At 41.5% G+C, this 5,952-nt stretch overlaps 1 protein-coding gene across 1 annotated transcript in view; it reads left to right on the forward strand.

Moving 5' to 3' along the window:
* Nucleotides 1–5,952, forward strand: part of LOC131889191 (uncharacterized) — an 18,238-nt gene that overhangs the window by 1,853 nt on the left and 10,433 nt on the right. The window lies entirely within an intron of this gene.

Genomic DNA, 5,952 nt, shown 5'->3' on the forward strand with positions numbered 1-5,952 from the left:
ACGGTTTCCCAGAACATGTCTAGTTTTTTTCATGCGCCCATGCTTCTCTGCAAACAAGGGGGAAGTCACAATATTTGAAACCTTTCATGGTTTTGAATAACATGACTGACCCCCAAAACACTTCACTACATTTGACGACGGCTTTTGGCATTCAGCTCTGTAGCTGACCAACGGCAAATTGGTTTGTTGTCTTGAGAGCTGGTTAGAATTCGTCGTTAAGTGGACCAACTTATTTGACGAAAACCTGGAACAATGGAAATAAGTGAGTCTCTTTGAAGTAAGATAAGGACCCTTGCCAACGGGTAGTGAAAGCTCCTAACTTGAGCATCTTTTCAATTTTGAGCCGAAATTGACTCTTGTCTGTGGGTAAAATTCGACTCGTTAGTCGCGTCCTTTAACGACCTCGAGGCGAGCAAGACAGGGAAGAACGAGGTCATGGAGAAGTTCGAGGACGTCTGACAGAATTTCATTTCCAGCCCAGGGAGCTTGTCATGTTTTTTTGATGTCACATTAGGAAGCTCGTGCCATGAATCTGAATGGGCCCACAAACATCCGTGTTCCAACTGTGAGGGAATAAACACACAGGTCCACATGGATGTAAATGGACATGGGTGGAACCTATAGAGTACACAGGTGCAAAAGTGGAAAACCTATGTTTCAAAATGTTCTGCTTTGTTGTGTTGGGACAATGGAACACTTGAAGATATATGACTTGCTCGCATAATTACCCGTTGCTAATTTGCCAGTGTTCCCAATTACCGAAAGTATAAGTTTGGCCAAGGGGTGTGTGTTCTCCAATGTTGTTAAATATGGAGGTGGCTTCGTAAACCTAACACCATGATTATAATCGGAGTTAGAAGAAAGTAGAAACCATTGAAGAACTCGATAAGCTTTTTTACGGATTCTTATGTTACATGTACTTGTAAGGTTTGCCAATTAGTTACTCACGGACTCATATTTCATCAAATGAGCACGAGCTACAGAACGATAATGTAAACTATATGGGGCATACGTTTTTATGATAAGCATTCCTCGGTTCAATCCAATACTTGGAAGCACATCTTCTGTCCTGTTTGTACTTATTGCAGGAATATGGACTTTGTTCGGATGTGATCTTTCTCTTGGTCGCAATAATTCATTAAAAGAAAAACCATATCGTACGCCAAAATAATTTGTCTCTCAATACCACACCTGGATGTCTATGACAGGTTTCCTTTTCTATGAAAATGGAAATTTCTTTTTTTTGTGAAATTGTATTAACTAAATCTCACTCAGCCATTATTTGACCAATATTGAAGCGGATATGGAATAATTTGCACATTTCACAATAACTGTTGTAGGATTCTTTTTGTCGTGCAGGAGTACAAATGTTTTCATTCAATCATCAATAATTGCCACCTACTACATCGTTCCTTATTTCAAGCATATAATATAATCTCTTTGACATTTTGGCTTGAGAAGGGCAGAAAATGCCTCAAATCATTTATTCTTCTTTTAGCTCGAGGCACTTTTCCAATTTCCAAATTGAAGAGAGTTTATTCAAATTTCTGTCCTTTCTCGTCTGGTTTAACGTATTCTTATTCAACAGTTCAACCGACCTTGTTCAAACCACGAGGAATTGATTATGTGACAGAGTTCATGATAGATTATGGCCTTGGATTTGATGTTTCACCTGGAACACGCCAACCTCAATTAAGTGGCATATGAACGTCACAGTCCCTAATTTGGAACAACACTCGTTTGCAGGAACACATAGAGCATTCCTGCGGGGAGTCTCATATAAGGTCTAGAATTCCAAAGTCCAATCGTGCCAAAGTTATTGGAGGCCTTTGACACGGATCATGGATCCATGCACGAGCAATAAGGAGGAATTGTTGCCAGTTTGGCTCGAATTGGTCCCGGCGAGACTCGTGGGAGGGTCGTAAAAATCGTCGTAAACTCTTGTCTACCAATCTCGGATGGCCCTTTACTGCCACCAAATACAAGGCCGACAGATTATTCACCTCGTTGACCCGTCGAGATCACAATCAGGCTGTAAAGTCATTCATAGAAAATGCCAATGAGGCTTGATAACCTTTGTTGCTCTTTCTGGAGACACTGAATACCAAGTGGGTTCCAGGTAGAAAAGGACATTTTCCTACCAAGGCTCTGGGACCGGACCTTTTGTCATTCAAGCGGATCTCCATTTGATCTAATCTAATTAGTGACAACGCCAGAACGAAGGAAAGACCACCTTGCAATTTCGAGTTTGTGGCAAATAGGTAATTGCGAGACCTCCACGCGTGTCTGGAATCTGCGGACAATGAGAAAAATCAAAGGTCACAGACACACGCAATCCTCCAACCCAATTTGCCAGTGGTTCCAGTTTCGGTCATGACCTGATAAAAGGGGCCTTGCTTGACTTGTCAGAAACCCGGAAAAATGATTGCAATTCATTGTTATCGCTCAGTGGACAAAATGTCATGTTATAAAGGAAGAGATAGGGAATGAAATAAAGGAAGCTTTAAAAAAAAGTAGCCTTTCCCTAGCCGTAATAAGTGCAAATAATGTGACGTGGATCCGGTTTAAGAGTAGAGTTACCCTAGGGATCTGTACCGAGAGACACGAAAAGCGACATAGAGGAAGAAGAAAGGAAGGCCAGTCCTCTGGCCTTCTCAATTTTCCCCTTTTCCATCTTTCTCGAAAATGTGTTGTGAACATATCAGTTTAGACACCTGTCTCATACCGTAAAATGTAATTTTTTTTACCCAACGCTTTGGTATATGAATAACACTCACTTGAGTCGTACGATATAAACATACCTATGTTATACCTATTACTATCAACCCCAGTGAATGTGTACGTAAATGTTCATTGCGTATTTTTCTCGTGTTCCGTGCATATGATTACGGGCGCTTCTTTTGCATCGGGTTGTGAGTCCAACTTGGTTCTTCTCAAAGAGACTATGCCGACTCTAGGGATAAAAGATCCTTTAGAAATCAGTTTTTCCGGTCTGGCGATCAAATACATAAATACCCAGCTCTTTACTGCAAGTTGGAGCCCGTCCTCAGTGGAAATGCTTCACACAAGGAAACATGTCATCCTTTGGCTCGCAAAAGCGGCGTACAGTGTACGAACAAGACTTTTCACTTTCGATCCAATTCAAGGTATCGAGGTCAAAAGAGGTCATTGTGATATCTATCAGTTATCAACTTGATCCTGAGTGAGTTCAGTTTGACTAAAAACCCCAATCTATTTTATCACAGCCAGACCCCTTTATTGCCCATGCAAAGCCCGCCAATTAGTCGGTTGCAAACGTTCAACGTGATCATGGCCTACTCAAAGAGCAAAATTCTCCTTTATCCATCCAGTCATCACAGTTTTGCGATTTGAAACGGCACCACATTCCAGCTAGGTCCATTTTTTTTATTCCCCAAGAAAATGCAAATTGGACATCGTCGGGGAAGGCTTGAGGCTACCTTAAAGCAAAGTCTGCTGCTGCCCGGAAATCCTATTTTATTATGGGCGTGTGACCACCGTAGTAGACCCCTCAGGGATTGCATATGAGCCATAAAAGCATATAACGGAGTAACCATTGACTACGCACGATTGGCTCTAAAATGGCCTCTTGAGACTGTCGAGGGATCACGCACGCTATCGTGGACCTTGGTCTTTCCTCCTATTTATTGGCCCAAGCAAGAACATGGAACGGAAGGGACCCGTTTCCGATGGTGTCAAAGTCCGTAAGTTTCTGCCATGCCTGGCAACGAGTCTAATTGCTTAATTTCGTCATCTCTTGTGTTGTTCTGTCCGTTGCTCGCTTGAGTGAAAACAGAGAGAGAGTATGAAGATGGACCAGGGCCCAGGACCTCGTGGCCTTGTTTGTTGCTTGCATTATCACATTGGCCGCGGGTGAAACACTCCGTTGTCTCATAAAAGTACGCACATAGAGGGAAGGCAATCCGAGATGGTCCATCATTCTCCTCTGGCCACATCAAGTCAACAACAACGAGGAGCCTTGACTTGGAGTAGAGTGCCGAAATTATTGTTTCCATCGAATTGGTTCTCCGTCTTCATCGTCATAATGGTCCTAGGATGTGGTGGGGGGACGGAAAGTGGAACGCAGCGGAGCTTAGGTCGGATTCGATTGGTCTTTTTGCTCCATTGCGTGTTCTCACAATACATAGGCTAGGAGAGAGACTTTTCCCCTTGCGGTATTGAGCTACAAGCCAATGAGAGTAAGACAAATCTACGCGCGTATGATTAGTCAACTCGACTGTAAGAAAATGTCAACTCGGTGGGAAACTATGAGCCTGCCAATTCGGAGCTTCCATTTGGTTTGCCAGAATCTAGTTCTCAAGATAAATCAGATCTTATCTTTGCCTGCAAACTTTAGGAAATGTATTTCATTACTTGGTTGCTAATTGGCTCTCTTGGAAGACGGAAATTTGAGATCCTGACACTGCACCGAAACTAAGCTTGACATGGCAAGACACATAAAAAAATTAAAATCCATATGGATTATTTTAGAAGAACGGTTCTACATGGATGTACGTATATCTTGGTTCGGTTTCTCGCTTGTCTCTGTGTCGATCATTAGTGGCTATGTCAACTTTTATCCATACTAAAAACTTCTAATCTTCCAAACGCCCCAACAATACAATTTCTAAACGTTTTGACACAATTTTTGACCACATGTTGTGGCGAGCCAAGGTAACTATGAGACTCCAAAACTCCATTATATCATGGTCAGGCTACAATCGACTCGAGATCAAATGCTGAACATGGTCTAATGATCAAAATGTACAACCAGGAGTAAAATCATATTATTTATGCCCTATTTTGCCTATGTTAGGGCTACATCTAGTGTTGAACTTTCAAGAATGCGATTTACAGTAACCATACCAATCCATTTTTTCACTCTGATTTGTTTTGTAACTAAATCTTATACTGCACAAAGTAATGTGATTCCCTCGTCTATTTCATGAAGCATTTGATAACGGATAACACGTGGTGTTTTGGCAGGCACTTGATAAACGTGTCCCCCCAACTTAAGAGCCATGGTAGGAGTCCAAGTCTACACCTTTTATTAGATCTTATATTTTGAGTCTAGACCTCGAAAAACCTGCTTTTGAAAGTGCTCTCGGTACCGCTTTGGTCCTTGATAGTGAACCGACGAAGGAAGAGGCAAGGACATCAATCGAGTTTGTGCCACTTTATCATTCATTTTGAGCACCTTGATGCTTGATGTCACTATTTCTCCGTTAAAACGTGGTCGCAAACCAACTTTCATTCATTTTAGCGTAGGAGTCACCTTGAGAGCCTTCAATGTGACCTTTAGGGTGACCAAAGGTGCCAATCACAGAAAGTAGTTAGTCGTTAGAAGTGACGGCAAAACCCATGATTGCTCAATGGTTTTCCGGAAAAGGGCACGATCATCTTCGGTTTTTTCCCTTCCCAATGAAGTGTAAGGTACTCATCGTCCGTCATCTTTGCAGCGAAGTAAACATTCCAAAATCATTTTTCTGACGTCACTCTGGAGTGACGAAGATTGGTAGACATTCAATCAAATCTGCATTGGATTTCTCTTCTGCTCAGCAAATCGAGCAGAACTTCCATAGGGTATGATGAAGGCATGAAAAGGACGGATATTCTTTCATTTTGACAGACAGCTAGCTCATTCAGGCCTCCATTTCAAATCGACAAATCATCCTTTATTGCTCATTTATGTTTATGTCTAGCTTTAGCAGTTTTTTTCTGATTTGTAGTGTAGTTTTTCTAGTTCCAAATCGTTATGTGTAGTTCTTCAGTTTGATTGTATTGGTCCTTTAGAGTTAGAATTTATTGTTCATTACTGTATTGATTTATTTTGTGTTCGACCGGTTAGTTGAGTTTATTTCTGTGTTTTCTTGTTGATGTCCTAGTTTACATATGTTCTTGATCCTTGCTTTTCTCTGTCACTTACTTCTTGTT

This window comes from Tigriopus californicus, chromosome 10 (genome assembly GCF_007210705.1).
Source record: "Tigriopus californicus strain San Diego chromosome 10, Tcal_SD_v2.1, whole genome shotgun sequence".
In the NCBI taxonomy this organism is placed as follows: domain Eukaryota; kingdom Metazoa; phylum Arthropoda; class Copepoda; order Harpacticoida; family Harpacticidae; genus Tigriopus; species Tigriopus californicus.